The sequence below is a fragment of the Lissotriton helveticus genome, chromosome 4_1 (assembly GCF_964261635.1).
Source record: "Lissotriton helveticus chromosome 4_1, aLisHel1.1, whole genome shotgun sequence".
NCBI lineage: Eukaryota > Metazoa > Chordata > Amphibia > Caudata > Salamandridae > Lissotriton > Lissotriton helveticus.
Genome location: NC_136063.1, coordinates 566,283,158 through 566,307,909, shown reverse-complemented (window position 1 = coordinate 566,307,909; position 24,752 = coordinate 566,283,158). Strand labels below are relative to the sequence as shown.

At 44.8% G+C, this 24,752-nt stretch overlaps 1 protein-coding gene across 11 annotated transcripts in view; it reads right to left on the bottom strand.

The window, feature by feature from the left end:
* NCOA2 (nuclear receptor coactivator 2) overlaps positions 1–24,752 on the bottom strand; it is a 1,089,938-nt gene that overhangs the window by 784,534 nt on the left and 280,652 nt on the right. For 10 of the 11 annotated variants that reach the window (XM_078687164.1, XM_078687175.1, XM_078687166.1 and 7 more), the window contains one exon: positions 18,323–18,372. The gene's annotated coding sequence lies outside the window, so the exon portion shown is untranslated. Of the gene's footprint in view, positions 1–18,322; positions 18,373–20,066; positions 20,086–24,752 lie in introns of those variants that run through there. The other variant, XM_078687173.1, reaches the window with a different exon arrangement.

Sequence of the window (24,752 nt, the reverse complement as noted above, 5' to 3'; positions counted from 1 at the left end):
ATTGGAGTCCTGAAGGAACTACTGGTATGGCTAATAAGGCCTTGAAAGAACTACTGGTATGGCTAATAAGGGAGTCTGATTTGAGAGTCCTGATTGGGATTTCCCCTGGTTTGCTGAAAGCGGCCAAAGGACTGAAAGGCACCCACGGACTTTGTTATGTTCATATCCTTGGTTCTCCAGTATTGATATCTTTCATTGATTCACATGCTTGAACCTTCCCCATCGTCAGGGTGTGAGTCCCATGGTAACAGTAATAAAAGCAGTGCTAATACATAAGCATTAAGAATCACATTGAGAACAATAGACATTGCTAGCCAGCTCAAGGTGTTTTAATTTAATCCAACTACAAATAATCAGAGAAGAAACCCTGAAGCACTCATCCCCTGCAGAGCCACCATAACTCAGATTGAGAGCGAAGTAAATAAAGGAAAATAGGAGGTATAAAGAGTGGCGAGCCTTAACAGGGATGAGGGAGGGTTGCAGGTGAATCTATGAAAGATATCACTATTTAAGAACCACAGTGTACAGGTAAGTAACGTGTTTTCTCTCCAGTATTGTATCTTTCATAGATTCCCAAGCTTGACTCAGACTAGTAAGCAGTACCAAAGAGAAAATGATGGTGGGCAAGGCAAACCATCCCACCATGAAAGAAAAAGAATTTAAAATCAATCTCACTAGCATGAATATAGCAAAGCTGTGAAAAGCAGTAAAAGAATATCATAAAATCGCAACATACTTATCCAAAAAGCACCATAAACATACAACATATGAAGAAACCGAACGTGTACCTCAATGAAACAGGTCACATAACACCACCTGCCCAAACGAGACATTCGCCTTATTCACTAAACCCAGACAATAATGCTTAATGAAGGTGTGGGCATTAGCCCACATGTCCGCCCTGCAGATGTCTGGCAACAATACGCCAGCAAAACAGGCCGGAAGAAGCAGCAACCTTTCTTGTAGAATGTGCTTTCACCCCTGCAGTCAAAGGTATTCCTGCTTCCCCATGGCAAAAGTTAACAGCTGCAAAGACCCAACGAGCAATACTTGCCGATGATAAAGCATGACCCTTTCTCTGTTAAGTAAATGAAATCAGGAGTTGATAAGATTTCCTACAAGTCTTAGTTCTATCGAGGTAGAATATAAGACATTGTCTGACATCTAGAGAATGTAAGGCTCTGCTGCGGATGAAAGTTTTCTGAAGAATGATGGTAACACAATAGGTTTGTTTAGGTGAAACAAGGTTGGCACTTTGGGAATAAACTTAGGACTAGTTCATAATAGGACTGTCACCCTGAAAATGTAAGTATGGTTCATGAATTGTAGAGGTGTGAATCTAACTTATTCTCCTAGCAGAAGTAAACATGAATAGAAAAGCCACTTTCCAAGAAACATATTTCATATCTGCCTTATGAATTGGTTCGAAAGGACTCCTCGTGAGCTGAAACAAGACTGTGTTGAGTTGCCGTACACCACAGGGGGAGTCTTCAAAGGAGGATAGACCCTAAAAAGGCCTTTCATAAACTCTTTAATTAGTCCATTGGACCATAACAAGAGCTCCCCAGTTCCCCTTCCCGATGCAGCCAGATATAGCAGATAAGGGAGTATCTGTTTAGATGCAGATCATTAGAGCTACACTATGAACAAAATATTTTCCATCTTGGCACATAGCTTTTACTTGTGGTGTCCACGCCAGAGTGCTGAAGAATCGTCTTCCAATCCTCTGGCAAGTTTAACGTCCCAAACTCATTGACGTGAGGTGGCAAGCTGACACTCTGAACGAACATATCTGTGGATGGACCACTTGCCCCTTGTTCATAGAGAGAAGATCTTCCGTCACTTGGAATTGACTATGCGGTCACTCTGATAGGAGAAGAAGCTTTTTGAATCAAAACTGGTTTGGCCACTCAGGGCTATCAGAATGAGCTGGTATGACTCTGGCTTCATCTTGCGAATTACTTTGAGAATCAGCAGAAAGGGAAGGAACGTGTAAGCGAACATTCATGTCCTAGCCAGCTGGAACGCATTTCACCAAGACCTTTTCTGTGGAACCTGCTAGTGTACATTCTGCATTTTTTTGTTTTGAAAGGCAGCGAAGACATCCAGATCTGGAGCATCCCATTGATAAAACACCTGCAGTACCTGCCACTCATTTACTTCCCACCTGCGGCACGGTTTATCTGTTCTGCTTAAGGAATCCACCCATTCGTTTTCTCCTCCCGGAACCTGTGCCACTCTGAGTGACTTTGTGGAACTGAACCATTGCCAAATTTCCAGAGCTTGAGCGGACAAGATCTGTGATCTCATTCCTCCTTGATTGGTGAGATAGAAAATTGTTGTGGCATTGTCTGTTCTCACAAACACAGAGGAATTGCTGAACCTGGGAAGAAAAGGCTGGAAGTCCAGGTAAACAGCTTTCAATTCCAGAAGCTTTACGTGGGACAAAGCCTCCTGTGCAGACAATCCTCCATGAGTCTCCAAGTACTGCAAATGAGCAACCCAGCCTTCCAGGGAAGCATCGGTTGTTATAACAATGTGGGGCTGCACAGGAATGCACAATAGGAACTGAGAGATATTTGCTGTGTCTTTTCTTCAAGTCATTGCCAACTTCATAGTCAAGGTAATTGATATTGTGTCCTCGAAGGTTCCCTAGCATTGAAACCATTGATTGTCTCTTACATCTTGCAACAGTCGCATGCGAAGATGACATGTTGGTATAAACAGGATAAAGATGACATAATTCCCAACATTGACTTCCAGACAGAAGTTCCGAAGAGGAAGTCGTTAGTGCCTTGAGGCGATATATTCTCTCTGCTGTTGGAAAAGCCTGGGAATCTTTTTATCCAGAGATGCACCTAGAAGAACCACTTCGGCGAAACAAAGTGGCCTTTAGCAAAACCTCGTGACATAGGACAGCAGCCACCTGACGGAACACTGTGGAGGAGCTATCCAAGGCTTTCTCACCCTCCTGAAGAATCTCCTTTGCTTCCTTTTTTTTATCCTTTGGGAGAAATTCCAGAATTGCTGGTATATCTGACCACATCTGATGGGCATATCTCCCCAATATGGCCAGCGTATTGGAGGCTCTAATAGATCTTGCTGTCATAGCAGATACACGCTTACCGATATTATCTAACCTTCTACCATACTTTTCTGGAGGGGTGAAGCAAGGAGTAGAAGGATTTTTAGAACGCAGTTGGGCTGGCTTCATAATGAGGGAGTTAGGGCGAGGATAACCAATGAGGTAAGTTGGTGAGTTGTCTGGCGCCTTATACTTAAGGTCTAACTTGGGGCCCACAGCTGCCACTGAAGTTGGGGTCTTCATCAGCTTCAACCCCTCCTGCACAATATACTTCAATATGGGGATGAATAAGACGGATCGTTGAGCCAAATCCTTAAAGTCATAAAGGAAGCATTCAGTTTGCTTGACCGGGATAGGCTCTTTCGATGAGCTTGTGAAAATCTCCAATACCAGCTGGAGTTGAATCAGTCGGGACATAATCATTCCATTCCATACGATACGATTGTTGACCCAAAAGGAACCTCATTGTCCTCTGGCTGTTGATACTCATAACTATCCATAAAGTTATTCCGTATTGTAATGGGAGGCACTGTTCTTTCATTTTTCCGTGAGCCCAGAGGAGTTTCTAGAAGGGATACAACCTCCGGAGCTTCTGAACATGCCAAAGTATGTTGCGACCAGGCATTCGCCTCCAGGAATCTTTTATAATAATCGTTCAGCATAATGCGCAAATCAGTGACCAGAGATATAAGGACTGTAACAGCGTCCTCTTGCTCACAGTGCTGCTCTTAATAATAATCATATGGATAATGCTCCTGAAAGGTGTCATAACTCAGAATGGAATGTTGATGCTTGTTCAGAAAACAGAAGTCACCTTTGAAGCATCTAGAAGTGCCCTGATCAGCATCTTACATATTAGTGTCCTGGCATTTAACACCGAGTTGTGTTGGGCTGTAGGCTGGGCCACATAGACCCTCATCATCAGACTCCTGCATTTCCAGAAGGCACACTGGGGGTAGAGGAGACAGCTTGTGCATGGCTTTTGGAACTACATCAGAGATGAAATATGTCTCTTTTATGGCCATCGACAACGATGGCTCTGATGAAAACTTTGTAGACAGGAGCGTGGTGGTCTTAGATGGGCCTGAGTGTGTCGTCAGTGGAACCGTCAATATTCTTGCGGTCGACGATGGTCTCGCTGACGACGATGTGGTCGTCGTCAATAGCTTCATCAATGACGAAGATGTTGTTATCGATCTAGTCATCGGAGTCCCCGACGTCTTTTGTCGTCACACGCATAAAGGGGTCTTCGTATGCAGACGCCTTTCCAGTCGTCGATTCAGCCTTCGATGAGATGGCCTTCGATGAGATGATCTTCGACAGCGGATCCATCAACTGACAGATTTTATTCATTGAAGGTTGTTTAAAAGGTGTCACAGGAACGGATCAAGGGGAAGAAGGAGTATTTCAATGAGAGAAGGTTCCTTACATCCAGCTTTCTCAGAACCGGTATTACTGCTATGGGATTTCACCCTCTTGGAGATGGGGATGAGCCGTCTTTTTTTGATTCCTTGAGGAAGAATGCCCCCTTTCTTCACCCTCAGAGTCAGAATCAGAGAGCCCTCTTCTTCTGGAGCCAAAGAAGGAGCCTGGCATCACTGTCTTTTAAGGTTTTGATTGAGAAGGTCCAACAATGTCTGCACTTCTTTGGTTTATGGTGAGGTTGCAGGCAGTGAAGGCATTCCTTGCAGGGGTCCTCAGAGAAAAGTCTTGGCTTTAGACTCTCTACCTTAGAAGTTGCTTTAAGGTCAAAGATTAGTTTGGAAGGTTGACAGGCCAAAGGTTGACAAGAACACTGTGGCCGAGCAGAGCTCGGTGAGACTACCGAACACACGATGTGCTGTAAGAAATAGGAGGTATGGTTGCTCTACAGGGGATAAGTGCTTCAGGATTTGACTGTGATTGGCTGAAATTTGGACGCATTTAAAAAATGTGAATTGGTTAGAAATGCCTATTTTTCATAATGTGATTCCTAATGCTTATGTATTAGCACAGCTTTTATTACAGTTACCGTGGGATTCCCACCATGACGACAGGGAAGATTCAAATAAGTGAATTTATGAAAAATACAATACTGGCGAAACTCATTCTCAAAGGATACTTTTAATAGATGCTGCTGCACCTCAGGCCTAAACCCTGACATCCTAAGCCAAGCGTTCCCTCAAAGGATGATGCTGGTATTAATGCTCCTCACTGGAGAGTCTGCTGCATTGAGGCACAGCAAATAGTTTTGCCTTCAGCAACTAACTCCTGTCCCCTCTTCCTGTGTGCCTTTAGCAGCTCCTTCACCTACTCTCAATGGCATCGATCGTACCTGGAGTGTTGGCTTAGAAAGTTGGCAATACGCCAATGTATTGCTGCCTCAAGCGCTACCATCTTCTCTGCTACATCGATTTTCTTGGTCTTTGTCAGGCGGGTTTGTCCCGTGGCCTGAAAGAATCTACACACAACCGAGCAGTTTAGAACCATCGGTCACCTTAGGTAAGTTCAGTAATCCATGTTAGGCTTATATTTTTTCTCTATTCGTGTGGTTAATATCCTAGCCTTTACCGGCTCCTCAAAATTGTCATTAGCAGACTTTTGCATCCCCTTGTTCATCAGTAAATAGTGTACCATGTTTTTGGATTGGAACAAGGTTTTGACTAGAAAGTCGTCCTCATCCTCCACCATATGGAATTTTAAATGCTGATGCTATGCTGCCCTCTGAAAAATACTGCATGCTATGAAGAAGTGGCTTGACACTATTGCTCTAAGACTATCATTCTGTGGGTACACAGCATAATCCTCAAATGTCTCTCAGTGGCCTAAAACGTTCATCACAGAGGTCCAGGGGATCAGAAAGACTGCTTGACTCTGAATCTGTATCTTGTGTGTTCACATGGAGGAGAGTGTGATTGGAGGGGATGTGGTTAGTAGTGATGGGAAGGGTATAGTATTGGTGGCAGAGTACTGAACCCTTTTCAGGCTCAAGTGCTTAGGAGGAAGCTAAAGCTCCTGCTCTGCGAGGTCTCTTTTCTTCAGTTAACAGTGGAGTTCTGGTGATGCAGATCAGACAAAAATCTTACTCATGTCTGGGTGGATGAATATTTTATTTTGCTTTTAATCCACTACATCCCCCAGCTTCACAAAGACAAAAACCTCTGAGATGTCGGACCTTGATGTTGAGGGCGACTTCAGTGCCAGCTGAGTGGTGGTCTTCAGAGTCTGCTTGGAAAGAGTTTTTCGGAGCATCTTGCCAGTGCTGGGGGTATTTTGCCAAAGTGTGGCTTTTCAGTACAGCATGGTGAGTTTCAGTGGGGCCCTCACTGGTGCCAATGCAGCCTTTAAAGCCCAAGACTTACTGGCTGGTGGTGCTGTACACAACAGTTTATGCAGTCTTCTGCTCAACTCCTGCCTCAAACCCCTACTCCTGCAGGAGCAGAGCTCTGCCTCAGCTATTGGGCATTTGGCTTGAGCAGCGCCTAGTGAACAAAGTATTAATCGGGTCTTTGGCACAGAGTTTGGTGTCTGTGGGACTTCGGACTCAAAAACTTGATCTCCTCGATCTTAGAACAGACTAGGCAGTTTGCCTCTTGACCTTCTGGTGCTTGCCAGGCCAGAATGCTGATGGGTTGGCATCGTCTTCCTGGGCACCCGGCTTTTTTTTGCCGCCAAAAATGTGGGGCCCCTGACAACACTTGCTGCTGCATCTTTTGATGTGCCCACCCTCCCTCCTGATACCAGAGTCTTCTTACAGTTGAAGGCAAGGTAGGCATAATATAATGTCTCACCGTGCTCAGAAAGGTAGAGGTTGAAGATCTCAAAGTGATCAGCTCAAGGGTATTTTGAGTTCGACCTAAGACAAATACAGAATGAGTGCATTCCAAAATGTTATCCTAGGTGCATTTTTGATCATCCTTTAGTAGAGTTGGCTGGAAATGTTGGTTTGAGGCTGGAATGCATCAGAACATCCAGGGTGTCTGTTCCTAAGACCACTCGGAGCAAACGGAGCCCACTCTTTATGTAAAAGGTTTAGGTTACTTACCCTATAAGCAACTCTTCATGTCATAGAGTGCTGTAGATTCACATGCTTAGCATACTTCCACCATCTAGTGATGGGTCCGGATGTGTGCAAGTTGCTTTTCTTCGAAAAAGGCGTTTTGAGTCACGATGGTAAAGTGACTCCTCCTCTCAGTGATAATGTGCATGGGCATCGGCTCCGTTGTTAGATTTTTTTTTCCTGCAAGCGAGTGAGAATAGAGTAAAAGTGTCAGTAAAGAGATGTCCAAGCAAGTAAGATAATGTAAATGAACTGCAACGTCGGCCGGGTTCCATGGGGTTCTTTGGATGGCGGCAGACTTTTGCTCGACTTTTTATTCGATGTTGGGGCTGCCTTCAGCTGTGCCTTCTTTTCATGGCCCTTCGGTTCGGACGGGTGTGGGTGTCTTACCTTATACGTCTTTTGCTCCACGTCTTTTGCCATCTTTTTCTGGGTGCGATTTTTCTCAGTTTCCCTCGAGAATTTTGATGTCCAAACCTTTGTGTGTCGATTCTGCTGGGACCCCTTGGTCCTCCTCATCGCTGGAGAGACCCAAGTCCTTTAAGGAAGGTTTCTGCTGTCCCTGGGCCATTGTCACATAGTGGCCCTCTCTCTGCTTTCCACGTGCCTTGAGAGTCTTCGACAGGAACACCACAACACAGGCCGCGCAATCCTGGTCCATGTGATCCTTGGGCAAACAGAGGTTGCACACCTCATGTGGACCACGAAGGGCGAAGATGTTGTGGTGGCACTCGGGGCAGAATATGAAGGAGGTCTTTTTCATGGCCCCTACCTCGCCATTTGTTGAACCATTCGTCGTCGTGCTGGCGATATTCTGTATTGAAGCCGTCGTCTCCGATGGCCGGGTGTGTTTTAAGGTCGTGTCGTTGATGCGATGGTTAGGTTTTTCTTTTAAAAAACTCAATTATTTTCAGGTTTCTTCTGCAATTTTCGGTATCATCCCCTCTTGCTTCCAGACCGAACAGCTGAAAAAAGAATCTGAAGATAGCTACTAAGCACAACATCCAGAGGCATTGGAGGTAGGCAAACTGCCGGACTCAATGAGAGAGAACTTGATTGTCACTTAACTCAAACCGGGCAAAGCTGAAGATGAGCTCAACTCTTATAGACCTCTTTCGTTGATAAACGTAGATGCAAACATTTTCGCCAAATTACTGGCTGATCGTCTGCAGCCCCTGTTGTCCCTCATAGCCTGGCCCAATCAATCAGTGTTTATCCCTGGCCAAGCCACGTCACATAACTTGCGTACTATTTTCTCCACGCTCCACTACCTACACCCAAGTGTGCATGCAGCGGCGGTGTTCCTGGACACCACGAAAGCGTTCGATGCCCTGGAATTGCCATATTTGTTCATGATCCTGACTAACATGGGATTTAGCCCACGATTTATTAGTAAGATTCGTCTGTTGTACACCGCCCCTTGTGCCAGGATTCAGATAAACGGTATGATATCTGATCCCTTCCCAATATCGAGAGGCACGCGGCAGGGTTGTCCTCTATCCCCACTGCTATTCGCTATAGCAATGGAGCCTCTAGCGGCTCCTGTAAGACAACATCACACGGCGCGTGGGATTGGCTTTACCTCGCGTAGCCTGTTGATCTCATTATATGCGGACGACGTGACGCTATATCTGGCAGACCCCGAGGTAAACTTGGACCCGGTACTGCGAGAATTCATCCGATTTGGTGGATTAGCGGGTGTCTGCATAAACTGGTCGAAGTCGGTTGTATTCCCTTTGACAGACGGCACCCCAAAAGTAAACACTGAATTCCCATTGCGGTGGGAGGATGAGGAGGTAAAATACCTCGGTATTTGGATCAGTGAAAATGTCCAAGAAATTTGGAATATGAATTATGTGGCTTGAGGGGAAGGTGAAATTGTGGGCGAAGCTGCCATTGTCTCTTACAGGACGTATCGCGCTGGTCAAGATGATAGTGCTGCCGAAATTCTTGTACCTCTTTGTTAACGTCCCGCTCCCACTGACGTCCCATTTTTTTTGCCACACTCAAATCCCTGCTCACCTCCCTGGTATGGGCAGGGGGACAGGCAAGAGCAGCCTGGGATGTGTTGTCACTGCCTTTGCGGCAGGGCGGACTGGGGGCCCCAGACATGCGCCTGTATGCCATATGTGCCCCAGCTCAATTTTTACATATTTGGGTCCACCCCACCCCGTTCCAGCCGCACGTAGCCGTACAGCAGGACAGTATGGCACCCATTCCACTTCCAGTGGCCATATGCGCGAAGGCGCGGCGCCCTAGAGGGGAAATAGACACAGCCGAAACACTGAAGTGGGCATGGGCAGAGCTGAAGAAAAGAGCGGATGTGCCACTATTGTATGGACCGTCCCTGTCCCAGATTCAAAATCCCCTATTGCCTTGCATTGAAAGAGGTATTGGTAAGAGTGTGCAGCAGAGGCTGGCCCTCCACACGTTTGCAGACCTATTTCCCAATGATGAGTTCATGCCTCCCCCTGTCGCTGAAGAAGGGAGTGAGATCCCTTTCTCCGACCTATTCTTGTATCATAGACTGAAATCGTCCTATCGGGCGATGTGCAGTAACTTCCCGCGAGCCCCTCCCCCCCCCCCCCCCCCCCCCCCCCCCCGGTATTTCATGCGCTGGAGGCAATAGTGAGTTCGACCTCTCCACGCAAGTTGATCACCCGGATCTACCGACAGATGCAGACGGTGGCGCCTCTGGTGCAGATTACAGCCCTGGAGAAGTGGAATGTCGAGCTTGACCCCCCGATCACTGAAGAGCAGTGGTCCTTCTGTTGCGGACAGCTAACTGAACTGTCCACCAACTACCGGTTGCGGTTGATCCATTTCAAATACCTGTATCGATTCTACAGAACCCCAATCAGCCTGCACAGAATGGGGCTTCGTGAGGAGGACTGCTGTTGGAGGTGTAGGCACTCTTCTGCTCCATTTCTACACATGGCATGGTCCTGCGTTAAGTTGGCGGTCTATTGGTCCCCGGTGTTTGACACCATTAACAGCATGTTGGGACGAGCTGACGCCCCATCCCCAGAGTTAGCACTGTTGGGCTATGTAAAACACACCCCGCCCAAGTCCCGTAAATTGCACGCTATGCTGCTGTTGTATGCCAAACTACAGGTGGCAGTGAATTGGGGAAGAAGGAGAGTGCCGTCGGTCAAACGTTGGTTGGCTTATGGCACTTATGGACACACACAGCTGGGCACCTTTTGGGAGTTGATGCCTGCCACATCTAGACCACGTGACATATGGGAACCGTTCCTACAGTGGCAGAGGGACAATGGCGTGCCTAAAAATGAAAGTGTGTCCTCATGTAACGTAACTGGTGCTTTGTACAGCGCTCTGATACCTGATTCGGTTCGGGTCTAGTTCGCGCTATATAAAACTCTGCAAAAAAAAAAAAAATGGCGGTGAGCCCCAAACTGCTAGTGCTACGGGCGATTAGATAGGCGGTTCTCTGGATGTGGGCTGCTCTTAGACTAGGGTGGTGCTGAAGGGGCTTCCGGAGGGGTGGATGTGGTGGGGTGAGCCAGGGAGACTGATGTGTGACATTGTTGCTTTTCACTCTGTATTTGCTATGGTCTTGCTCATAGGACTTAAAAGATATGCTGAGGTGCGGACTGTAAATCACCAAAGCCACTTGAGACTGTGTGATAAATTCCCTGCTGACGACACGACATTCTGCTGTAATTATTGTTTACATTGTTACATGTAACCACTGTTCCCTCTAAGCCGGGCGCCTGGGCACGCGCGCACCCATGCCTCCCGTAGCGCGCATTTAAAAATGTAGAAATGTGTTTACTCTGGTATAAAGAGGTTTTGTACCTGGTGCCACTGCACCTGCTGCACCATTCATTTCACGTACCTTTTAACTAAAAGATAGCTGCAATTGTGTCTGCCTGTATAGTAGTAAAACATAGCAATCTGAGGTGTTTAGAGGAGTTCTGAGAACATTTGGGCCCAGTGCCACTGCACCTGCTGCACCATTCAAATCATGACCCTGTTGTCTTCAGGGTGACTACACTTGTGACTGCCTGTTTAGCAGTAAAATATAGCAATATTAGGTGTTTAGTGGGGTGCCTAGAGATTTTTGTCCTGTTGCTACTGCACATGCTTCACAATTCATACCTTTTAACTGAAAGATAACTGCAATTGGGACTGCCTGTTTAGTAGTCAAATATAGCAATATTATGTGTTAAGAGGAGCTCTGACAACTTTTGGGCCCAGTGCTACTGCATCTACTGCAATAGCAACAAACATATGAGAAATGGGAGTGCATCACAGATATTATTTGCAGTAATATTAGTGAACTGCTGTGTTATAATATTGATAACACACATCACTATCCCTGAACATTAGATGTAAACACATTTAGAATTTTGACAATTGTGCCTGTATACTGTCAGTGACCTGGCTTAAGATGGCATGAAAGAGCTGAAATCCAATAATAAATTCAAGCCTGTTCTGAACAGGGTCCCCCAAAATAAGTTTGTCCCAGGGCCCCCAAAATCCTTAAGATGTCCCTGGTAGACTTGCTGCATTTCTTTGCTTAATAGGGCTCAGCAGAGGGGCCAGGGCCGGCTCTAGGGCAGTGTGACCGGTGCCACTGTACCGGCTGCTGAATTTGGGAGGTGTGTGGGGGGATGAACTCCGTGTTTTCAGGTATATTATTGTTGTAAAAGCACCTGCTGCGACGCTCCTCGCCTACAGCAATTTTCAGGCAATATTAAATATGTAAAGATGGCTCTGAGTTTACTCTAGTGCAAGTTTTAAGGTAGCTCCAAGGTTAATATACCTGCTGCAAGGAATGTTCACCATGCAGATCTCAAAGTGCAGGCTGTCCCACGGCAGTGCCTATAAAAAAGGCGCCTATATGGGAACACCAAAGCAAATTCCTGCAGTGCATGGACTGCCAAGTCCATGCCCTGCAGGAATAGGGGGTTGCATGCACTCAGGGGGGCATAACATGTGCCTCCCTGCATGTATCCCCAGGTATGCGTTCTTGTATAGGCTCCCAACATTTCCCTACCATATGAACAGATCTCTAGTTCGTAATCTTTAGTGAAATCAGATATTGGTACCACGGTTGAAGTCCTGTGCTTTTCTAAAGCTGAAGTGTACTTGCCTGCGTTACCAATTCATGTAATGGTGTGTGTATGTAAATTGCAAACCTGCCTTAAGACCCATCATGTGGCACACTATGTGTGGAATGCACTGCATTTTTATTTTTTAAGCAAAAGTTTGGAGTGATATTTGCACTGATATTTGTTGCTGCACCCAAATGCGTGGTCCGGTTCTTGGCGCACATAGCATTGGCTGCAGCGCACAGAGACCTTACAGTGCCGCACACAGAAGAAAAAAATTAGATGGAACATTGCATGTAACCTGCACGTGTTCACCAACTTGCAAATGTAAATGTACTGGCACTTTGAGTTCTTTTTGTTTTATTGTTATGTATGGTTTAAAACGCCAATAAATAAATTTTCAAAAAAAAGCAGGTGGTCTTTTAGAAAAGCATTGGCAGGCACTTCTGTCATGGAGGTTCCTGTCAATGCATTGTACTCTGTGCTACAGGACTGCGTCAGCAGGACGCAGCCCTGTAGCATGTAGTATATATTTTTCTTTACAGAAGGAAAATGCCAAACGGGGTTTTCTTTTTGCAAAGAAAGAATACAATACTCCCCTCACCATGTGAGTCTTCTCCCATGGCGAAGTGAATATTATAATGTTTTTACTGTTCCTTAAGAAAAACTAAAAAATGACTACATGTCCGCCCTTCTAAATTAGGTGGCCGGACATGTAGCCATTTCTCCGACGGCCCTTACTCCCAGGGGCTGTCAAATATGTTTGGCCACGGCGTAAACAGAGTAGCCTCCGTCTTGTTCAAATTGAAGGTCCGCCCGTATTTAAATAAGGCAGACAGACCTTCATGTTGGCAGTATGCATACTCCGTCGCAGTTGTGACGGAGTGTACATGCCCCCAACATATAAATCACCCTCTAAGACCAGAGGAAAAAGTTCTGACTGTGTTGAACCTGGTTTTTTGTAGTTGATCCGTGCTCCATTGTAGTCACCCATAAATTGGGCCTCAGCTTCGGTCTACCATGACCAGTTGACCACGATCAGTGCTTAAAGATTTTTGGTACAATTTTTCCTATAAACTTGAAAATTCATTGTTGCAGTTGCTTTTACATCTTGGTGTCATTTTATTTATTAAACTGTACTGTTTTTCTAAATAAAAAAAAAAAAAAAAAAAGCACAACATCCAGGGTGCTGTCTGACGTCACACAGGAGACGTACCTGGCACCAAATGGTGGTTGATGACGTCCAAAAACAAGAAAAAAAGACTATTCCAGAGCCAACCACTAGATGGCAGAATAATGCACAGCATGTGAATCCAGTAATGGATGTGTGCTGCAAAACGAAATTGTTACTTACCAGTAGGAGTACTTTTGCAGCTTGAAGACTATTCTTTTTTCTGTGTTTTAGTCTTCTAGTCTATTAGATGGTACTAGTGAATTGGTAATTATAGTTCCCCGCCTGTTTATATTTCTTGTAGGAGGAGGCTGGGTGGGTCGCATGTGAATCCAGGAAACTCTTCAAGCTGCACAACTACTCCTACTGGTAAGTAACCATTTCGTTTTGCAGCATGAATGCTTTTCTGGATGACAGATGATTGTAATATGTAATATTTGAAGTAGTAAAAGGGTGAGCAAGGACAAGAAGTGACTACAGGAAACACGCTCACAAGATGCACAAATCTGTGATTGGGAATGGCACACTAATGTCACCTTTATGTTGTTGCAACGGAAAATATTATTTTTATATATGTGTTTTATATTTTTGCCTTTCATATTTGAGCATTCTGTATAAAGTTGTGATGATAGTCATGTCAAAAACAAAAAATACAAATAAAGATTTTTTTTTTTTTTAAAGAATCCTTTTCTGAATTCACATGCTGTGCATCAGAATACGTAGCGGTTTCTCCCTTCTTGTGGAGGCTGTGGTAAGAGGAAGACTTTGCGAACAGGTGTTGAAGTACTGTTTGTCCTACTTGTGCTTCTTTATATATTGTTATGTCCACACAGTAATGCTTGGTGAAAGTGTGAGGAGACACCCATGTTGCTGTAGCACATATGATGTCTATTGGCACATTTATTTATTTTTCACAGTTTTATATAGCGCAAACTTGACCCGAATTGGGTATCAGAGCGCTTTACATAGCACCAGTTCCATTACATGAGGACACATTAATTTTTTGTTAGGTACGGGGAGATTAAGTGATTTGCCCAGAATCACAGAATGTTCAGCATCATTGCCGAGACCCTAATCCAGTTCCCCAGATTAGAGGTCGACCGCCCTAGCCGTTAAGCCAACTCCTCTCCCGCATTGGCCATGAAGGCTAGGGTTGCTCCTTTTTATCTAGTTGAGTGAACTTTGGACTGTACGCTTCGAGTTTTTCCCGCAGCAGCATAGCATAGTTGGATGGCTTGGATTATCCACCGTGCAATTGTTGCTTTTGTTCTGTTCTCTTCTCTGTAGATAGTACAGTAGAGCTCTTCTTACATCCAGGGTATGGAGTCTCTTTTCTCCTTTTATTTGCGGGTTTTTGAAAAGAATGGTAGGAGACTGCTTTGATTTAAGTGATACTTAGACACCACTTTGGGTAAGAATTGAGGATTTGTTCTTAGGATTACTTTGTCCTTATGGATTTGAATGCATGGCTCTTCTATGGTTAATGCATGCAGTTCACTTACTCTTCGTAAAGATGGGACGGCTATTAAGAATGCTGTCTTTAAAGTGATATGCTTGAGGTCTGCTTTGTGCATGGGCTCAAATGGTTCAGTCATAAGTTGCGTGAGGACTTGGTTTAAACTCCACATGGGAGCTAGAGATGTCCTTGGGGGTGCAATTATTTTAGATCCCTCTAGGAATGTCTTAATGACGGGTCTTGTGAAGAAGCTCTTGCATGATTATCCTCGGGTCTAGGCTACAATAGCAGCAAGGTGTACTTTTAGGCTTGGGTAGTTGATGTGACTGTCTAGGAGGTGTGTTAGAAATATGACCACTGTTTCTTGTGTGGAGATTGAGTCCATCAGACTGTTGGTTGAGCACCAAGTGGTGTACCTTTTCCATTATGCGGCATAGCATTGTCTTGTGGTTTGTTTTCTTGCCTCCTTCAGAATTTCCATTGTTAGCCGAGGCAAATTTAGATGACCAAACTCTACGTGTTCAGGTGCCAGGCCACTAGGCGTTGTGTCGCTGGCTCTGGGTGGAAGTTTGGCCCTGTTGCTTTGTTAGTAGGTCTTTGTCTGCCTTGAGTTTGATTATTCATCCCTTGGACAGTTCTAGCAGACTTGAGTACCATGTTTGTCTGGCCCATTTTGGAGCAATGAGAATTAGGTTTATTCCTGGTTGTCTTGCTTTTTCTAGGACTCTTTGGATCAGAGGTATTGGTAAAAAAGCGTAGACAAATGTCTCTGACCAGTTTAGCGGCATGGCATTCCCTTTTGACAGGTGGGGATGAAGCCTGGAAGCAAAGAACTGGCATTTATTGTTCTGTACTGTTGCAAATAGGTCTATTTTCGGTATGTCCGAATGAGGTCGCACACCGCTCGTCCCATCAGCATGTGACCCCGGAACATGATGGTCGATGTAGTCGGCATCAGCGGGTGCGCTTCTACCCGAGTGTTGAGTCTTGAGGGTATTCACTGGTGTGCTTGCCATCCCTGGACACGTGTTTTGCGTTCATTAACGCTCATCAGCAGGGATTAGACGTGTGCACGGGGTTGCTGCGTGGGCTGCCGAAAATACCTTGAAGATTCAAGACCCAGGTAAAAGCGCACCCGCTGATACCGACTACATCCACCATCATGCTCCGGGGTCACACGCTGATGGGACGAGCGGTGTGCGACCTCATTCGGACATACTATTTATACAGGCTCCCTTGAGCCGGTGGAGGCGACGACCTCGAGATAACGCATCCGCGCGCCTTAAGAGGTATCTGGACCTACGAATATTTTCGGCAGCCCACGCAGCAACCCCGTGCACACGCCTAATCCCTGCTGATGAGCGTTAATGAACGCGAAACACGTGTCCAGGGATGGCAAGCACACCAAGTGAATACCTTGAAGACTCAAGACCCGGGTAGAAGCGCACCCGCTGATACTGACTACATCGACCATCATGCTCCGGGGTCACACGCTGATGGGACGAGCGGTGTGCGACCTCATTCGGACATAGGTCTATTTTCGGGGTCGCCGAGAGTTTGAAGATGTATTGTATTGTCTTCTGCTTCAATTACCAATCGTGGGAGCAGTTGTTCTACCTGCTCAATTGATCAGCCATTGTGTTGTATATCCCTGGCAGATATATTGTTTGTATATTCATTTTGTGAGAAATCACCCATTTCCAGATTTGTTGTGCTTGGTTGCTGAGAGGGAATGACTTCGTACCTCCCTGTTTGTTAAGGTAGAACATTGTGGTGTCTGTTTGAATTACAAGCGTCTTCCTGCGAATGTGTTTCTGGAATGACTTTAGTGCTAGGAGTATAGTTTATTTCTAGGTAATTGATGTGTTTTACGTAGTCGAGGTCGTTCCACTGACCTACTATCTTCAACTGGCCGAGGTGAACTCCCCACCCACTGTCAGATGCATCGGTTATTGTCGTAAAGGGAGTTGGGCTTTTGAAAGGTCTATGAAAAAGTTGTGTGCGCATGCCATGCGGCTACATCCCAAGGGGGCACTCCTGGGTGGTTCACAAAAGACTGTGATTCCAATGTTCGTTAGAAGGTATTTATTAGTTCAAAATAGTTTTAATTATTGATATTGATATTCATATCAACGGTTAGACATGTGTCTGATAGACATATGATTATTCAAGCACGTGGCTCCGATGCATTTCGGGCTTTAAGACGCCCTTTATCAAGGAGCGCTCATGCTGAAGGAAAACATGCGTCCGGTTTTCGGCGTGCTCAGTGAAGTTCACTAATAAATACCTTCTAACGAGCATTGGAATCACAGTCTTTTGTGAACCACCCAGGAGTGCCCCCTTGGGATGTAGCCGCATGGCATGCGCACACAACTTTTTCATATACCATTTGCGTTTATTTGACGGAAACGCAACCAAGGAGTGCACCCGCTCCAAAGTTAACCTCACTATTGAACAAGTTCAACCAATTGCTGTGCATCCTCTACACACTATATAGTCTTTTGAAAGGTCTACCTAGTGTTATCTTCCTGGATGCCCACCATTGTATCTCTGTCTGCAGCTTCTGCGTAACAACTACTAGATCTTCCCAACTCCCTGTGGCCTGGGAGAAAGTAGGACGTTTATAAAAACGTTTGGGGGCATTGTGTATGAATTCTTGAAGAAGGAGTTAATGCTAGAGATTGTTGCTTTGTAAGAGAATGCTATGAAATGTGCTATTGTATAATAATGTAATGTTCATTTTAATGTTGAAAAACTTCCTAGCCAATAATATGCATTTTAAATACATGAATTGAACTGCCAGCATTTAATTGCAGCCCTTTCTCCACTTACAGCAAAATTGACCACTAAATCAGCATGATACCAAACTATCTCCCCTAACTATGAAGATAAACTTTGTAAGAATTGGACAACATAATAAATCAATTATAGAATGATTACAACATGAAGAAAGGTAAATATAATATTGTGTGCTAGATTCTGCAATACCTTTCAAATGCAAAAATACAAAAATAATCTTAAGTTACTTGTTACCTTTATTAGAACCCATTCTTTCGCAATCCTGCCTACAGGACTACATAGACACTTATTTTCAATTAAGGGGACAAGATTGTTCGGGGGAGACTATGTGGTTTTAAATTAAAATATAAATGGGTGTGGGGAAAAAGTGGCTGGAAAGCAAAAGCGGATGGCTACAGTTTTTGCACCATGGGTTTGTGCACTTTATACTAAACAAATGGTTTTTAAGGAAATCCTGTAACTTCTGTACAGCACTGACATTTTAGATACTAACCAAATTTTAGATTTGCCATTCTTGACTCAATTCAACACAGGGCTAATGAATTTCTCTGCTACTTATGAAAGCAGGGTTGTAACAAATTATCAGTGTAGGCAACTAATATTAATTTATGGTTGTTAGAATTTCGAATTTGATATTGTACACGGCGTTTCTTATATTTGTGAATTCAATACAAGCGGAAACATAAATCCTTACCTTGTACGTTTTCTTTTCCTGTTTATGTCTTACAACTGCACACAGTATTCCTAGGAACAATAAAAGAAAAGGTAGCTTTAAAATGCGGTTATAATTCTACGTTTACCTTAAATGTCAGTGTTTTATTCAAGACTTAACAAGGGCAGACCTTACTCAGTGCAAGAAAATTATCAATCATTTGGAAAACAGTATTCAAAGACAGTTGCGAACCAGCCATCAACCAATGCTGCTTACTTTCTTCTGCATTTGTAAATGTAAAAGATGCATTCTGGGGCCAAGGGGATCAGAAACAGAGCAGTGGGTAACCCCATATTAAATAAAAACAAGCAATGGTCTGGCACTGGCTGTCAGCTTTTCAGTAATTGCAAAGCTTATTTTGTTTTGTCATGAAGTGTATACAACTGTATTATTAGTGGAGTTGCAGGGCGCTTGATAATGTAATTTTTTTGGGGTTTCAAAAAAATGTCACATTGCCTAAGTAATTTCTGGCAGTGACTGGAACTACTGTGAGCACGGTTGTGCTCCATGAGAAAGAGCGGTATGGCGTCACTCACAGCGAAGTTAGCCAATGGCTTAAGTGGGCTGATCCACTACCCAATGCTGTATATTGCAACCGGGGGGAGAAAAGTGTTAATTACACAACAACAGACCCATTGAATTAAGAGAGCTGGCTGAAAGTCAATAATTTTAGTAAAATCAAAAAGCCTCGGCTAACACCAAAACAAACGACAACACACACGTCTGGCTTGGCACGCCTCTGATTTATTTTGCAAACGTGCGATCGACATTAAAAGAGCAAAAGCTATTTAACAAAGTAATAAAAAGGTAATAATGTCTAAACGCTGCATGCAGAAGTATGCAAAATGCATTTTGAAGAGATGAAAGCCTAGATTGGTCCATTAGCCGTGGGAAAGAAATAGACTACTTTTTAGAGGAAGGTGAACATGTGCGAGAGGAAAATACTTCACTCAGTTAAGACAGCCAAAAGCTGAAGTGGGTTGACCCACCGATAGGCAGTGTTGGCGGAGGGTAGAAGCAAAATGTAAATGACACTTGACCAGATCAATGGAGGAGGGCGGACAAAAAAGTCCCTGTATGTATGTATATTTTTATTATACATTTTTGGGGGAAACGAGGCTAGAGAAACAGCTTAAATATCTCTAACATACTCCTAAAAATGTCACTTGTCACATGGGTGCCAGTGGAAGGCAGCATGCAATTTGCAAATAAAAATAACGTTATGTAAAAAAGAAGGTACATTTACGTGATGTTATAGTTTGTTTGCTAAACCAGACAAGTCGGTATACCCCGATTATTCGGGTCAAGCAAAATAAATACATAAAGCCACACAATTGGCCACACTAAGCTGTCACCGCTACTACTTAATAAATTGTGTTATATTACTTTACTTTCTCTGGTTTTGTCGAGCGGGGACTATCTTTTCAGCCCTTTTGGACGTGTTGGCAACATGTTATCTAGGGCTTTCCCTTGTAGGCATTTATGGGTTACTTAATTTAGATATGTTGTCAAGCGTTTTTTTATTTATTTTTTTACCTCTTTTCACACTGGCACCGAAGAACCAACCACGTTCTGAACGTTATCGACAAACAAAAAGGAAAGAAGTGACCCCAATATACCTTTTGAGTCTCTTAAGGCATTCATCATGATTAAATATGTTTTGCAATCTAAATATACATTTACGTTTTGAGATAGTATACGCCTTTCGCTCACAAATGGCACGCACTTTTCAAACCTCAACGCCTTCAAAATTTCCCGTTCTGTACATCGCAATGTGACAAAATGTCCGATAGGCATTCGAAGCTAATTCTGGAGACGGTCGTTTAAGTGTCCCTCTTGTGACTCTGCCGCCAGCACCAGCGAAACGTGTACAAACGCTCTCAAAATAAGTGTAGGACTGACACACGGGGGAAGGGCGTGTGTGGGTTTTAAACACTGCTCTCTCAGTGTGCCATAAACACTGCAGATCTGCTGCTCGCCCAGTCTCTCACTTTGCCAACTCAGTTCCATTCCGGTTCGGGGCTGTCATTTAACTGCAGTTTGAAATCATATGCTTCTAATTTCTGTTTTAGTGAAAAGCAAAGTACACCCGGCAAGGCTGGGATTTTTTTCTTAACCACAGCTCTCACGCAGTTGATTGGCTGGAAAGTCTGCACAGGCCCCGCTCCACCCCTTTACACATAAACGCAGGAGTCAGATTACGAGGCAGCAGCCAAGTTGAGAGGGAACGCGAAAACAATGTCGGTGTCATTAACGCTATTGGCTATGCCAATGCTTGTTTCCTTTTCTTTTTAAGTAAAGGGCATCGAAACATTCCATCTCCCGAAGACATCACTTGGTCAAAGTGCACCCGGATCACTATTTATTTTGTATTCCCTCCACGCTCCAACCTACAACCCTCTGAGCCTTTATCTGTTCTGTCAAGCAGTAAATGTGAAAGAAAGTTCTGACTGTAACATCTCCGATCAGCATTTCCGTTCGAGATACAAATACATTAAAAAAAAAAAAACACACGGACGCCCCTTCGCTCTTTAACTCGAACACAATATTTTTTTAAACAACGTAAAACTGGAGCATTCTCTTGGATGGGACACCGTCTGTGCCAGTGGTATAATTAGGCATTTCTAAGGCTCCTGCTTAATTGACAGCCTGACAAGTTAGAGGCAAGAAAAACAACCCCTCCCCCCACCAAAGGAACAAATCCGTTTTGTTCTCAGTTGGGAGAAACCCCGCTCTGTCGGGAGAGGCAAGCATGGCATAGAACCATGCAAGGCGCCCAGGAGACTGCCCGAGCTGCGTACCCAAGTGTCAAATTAGGCTATTTACGCGTATACCGTTTCTTATGTACTTTTTTCAAAAATATTTTGCTAATTATTACAATAAAGAAGTTTTAGAGAAAAAGGAAAACATTTCTACTTATCACTCACTACGCTACCTCCGCATTATGGATCGCAATGGACTTGAAAAGGGTTTGGAACAAGAAACCACCTTCAATTTTAGCATATACATAATACAATATACATTTATTTAGTTTGTGGTCTATTCCCTTTTTCCGCCCCAGGAAATGATTAAATTCATTCTTAACTGTATTTTAAAAGACAAGGGGGCATATTATCAAGGGGCTTTATCTCCCCTTTTTTGGCTTTAAAAGCCAAGAAAGCGGAGATAAAATTATCTCCCTATCGACAGCTAATAGGAGATAGTGACCATCTTGGGCCCCGCTTTGCATGTCAGTGATATTTATCACTAATGACATGCAAAGTGGGCGTGCCAAGATGTTAGCGACTGAAAACAGTCGCTAACATCGCTATCTCCTATTACCAACTTTTGGAGATATTCGCGCTAAGCGCGAATATCTCCAAAAGCTAACACTTGCCCAGGAGCAGTTCTTAGCCATGTTATCCAATGGGAGGTGGATAACATGGCTAAGAGCATTTGCTCGATAATGCATGAATATCGCTGACTTTTCAGCGACATTCATGCATTGCGGCCCTTTTTTATCTCATTTGCGATAAACCTTGCTAATAGCAAGGTTTATCTGCGATAAAAATCGCCGATTTGCGGCGATAATTTTTGTCTCTAAATAAGTTAGAGACAAACATTATCTCTATTGGTTGGTAATATGCCCCAAGGAGCGGTTATTTGAGACCCGAATCACGTGAAAACTCCCGGCCGGCCTGATGCGTACCGTAGACATGTGCCTACAGATTACAGACGCTTACTTTCCTCTATTTACAAAGTTTCCCACTGCTTTTCATCGAAATGCAAGCTTTCAGATGTCCATGCATACGCTCCCCTGAACCCTATTCCTTCAGATAGTCTGCCGACGAAGGATTAGGGAAAGGCCATTGAACACCTAGAACATTTACCCTTTCCTTCATCTTAAAAACTATCCTGTACACCCGATTAAAAAAGCATCAACAAAGCCAAAACACTTTGGCTTTTACACTAAGAAAACGTGGCCCTATGCTTCAGTACGACTTGCACACACACAAGGACAGTAAAACACCACATACATATATACATGCATACAGTACACATAAGATATATACTGATGACCTGGACCCTTCTGCAGGGTTATCCCCAAACTTTTTGCGTTCCTCCGCCACTTTTTCTGACCTTTTTGTTGGCTTTAGGATTCTGGGCACTTTACCACAGCTAATCATGCTAGATTGCATGTGCTCTCTCCCCTTAAGGAGGTACATTTGGCTTACACATGTCTGGCATATTTGACTTACTTGTAAGTCCCTTGTAAATTATGTATCCCATATACCCAGGGCCTGCAGCACTGCTTGTGCCACCCACAGATGTAGCCTTTCAAACTGGTTTCAGGCCTGCCACCGCAGGTCCTGTGTGCACAGTCTACTGCCACTCTGACTTGGCATTTAAAATAAATTGCCAAGCCTTTACTTCACTTTTATTACACACTGGACACACCTGAGGTAGGCCCCAAGTAGCTTTATGGACAGGGTGCCGTGTAAGTAAAAGGGAGGACTTGTGACTTTCTTTATGCGTGACATGTCCTGGTCGTGACAAACAACCCATTTCGTTTTTCACTGTGGTGAGGTCTACTATCATAGGCTGGCATTGGGGATTCCTTATATACTTTTAAGTGGAAATTCCAGATCAGAAAGGAGTGGCGTGACCATGTTTGGTTTGTTTAGAATAGTGGTGATAAATCCTGCTTACTGGTGTAGTTAGATTTTACATTACTATTTTAGAAATGGCACTTTGAAAGTGGGCATTTTTCTGAGTTTATGATTCTGTGCTTTGCAGCCTGACTCCAATACACATCTAAGCTAGGTGGCAGCTACAATTTGTGCATACTTTCAAAACAGCCACAACACAGGAAGGGCTGGGTGTGACAGGGGATACATCGGCATACCGATACCTTTCCTGAGCTGGTAGAGAGCGAGAGGTGGTTCATACCTACATCTGAGTAGGTTGTGTCGTGTCCTGCCCTCACACAAAGGGCTGATTTACCCCCCACTGATTGTCTGGAGCCAGGGCTGGATTGAAAGGGATTGTTGCACTCTTCTAAAGGTTCCTTTCAAGTCATCCCTTCATCAAAGACATTTTCGAGTATAATTATTGGAGCTCTAACCCCATGTTTTGAGTGATCGAGTGGGACTTGTGACCAAACACTGCTAGCTTTACAATCTGCACATTGCCAGAGGACTGCTGTGCTGCCAGGAGGAACCGCCATTTGGACTACCTGATTTATTGTGTTGGCCTGCCGGGCTGCTTGAGGGACTGCTACTCTGCAATCTGCCTTATGTGCTTGCCTGCTGTCTGCCCACCTCTATGTGCCCCCAGTGCTCTCCAAGGGCTTGTTCAATCAATCAATACATTTGTAGAGCGCGCTACTCACCTGTGAGGGTTTCAAGGCGCTAGGGGCGGGGGGGGGGGGCAGCTACTGGTCGAACAGCCATGTCTTGAGGAATCTCCTGAAGGTCAGCAGGTCCTGGGTCTTGCGTAGCTGGGCGGGGAGGGTATTCCATGATTTTGCGGCGAGGTAGGAGAAGGATCTGCCGCCGGTGGTCGGTCCAGTGGAGTTCGGTGATGTGGCAGAAGGTGACATGGCCACTGGCGGAGAAGATGGGGTCGAGCGTGTGTCCAGCGGAGTGGGTGGGTGTTGTGATGAGTTGTTTGAGTCAGAGGTTGGCGAGGTCGGCAATCAGTGTTATGGAGTTGTTGTCGTTGGCATTCTCTAGGTGGAAGTTCAGGTCTCCGAGGAGGATGTAGTCTGTGGAGGCGATGGTGTGCGTGCTGATGAGGTCGGTGATGGATTTGCTTAACTGTGATCGGAGGCCCGGGGGTCTGTAGACAGGGGTTCCTCTGAGGGTGGTGTTGTCGACGTGGACCGGGAAGTGTAGGTGTTCTGCCATGTTGAGGGCGTCTTTGGTGCTGGTTGAGACTCTGATGGTATCCCTGTGGATGATGGCGATTCCTCCACCAGGTTTGTTGTTGTTGTTCCAGTCTCTGTGTGTGATCTTGTAGCAGTCGGGTATGGCTATGGCTATGTCCGGTGCCGAGGAGGTGTTCATCCAGGTTTCCGTCAGGAAGGTGACGTCCGGTGCCGAGGAGTCGAGCAGGTCCCAGAGTTCAACAGCTTGCTTGTGGACTGAACGGGTGTTGAGCAGTAGGCAGCTTGATGGTTGAGGCCTGCCATGTTGGGATGGGCAGGGCATGCTGGTGTGCCCTGGCTGGAGAAGCTGCAGTAACAGCAGGTGACGGGTCCATGGGTGCTCTTCGGGGAGGCCTGGAAGCAGTTGAGCTTGTTGACTTGTCCCTTGTTCTGGTAACCTTAGGGCCATAAAAGGTTGCATTGCAGCGGATATGCCATTGTAACCAGGTCTGTTGAGAGTCTGGCAGCTGTGTGCTGAGTGGGGAGGCTTGCATGACAGGAACA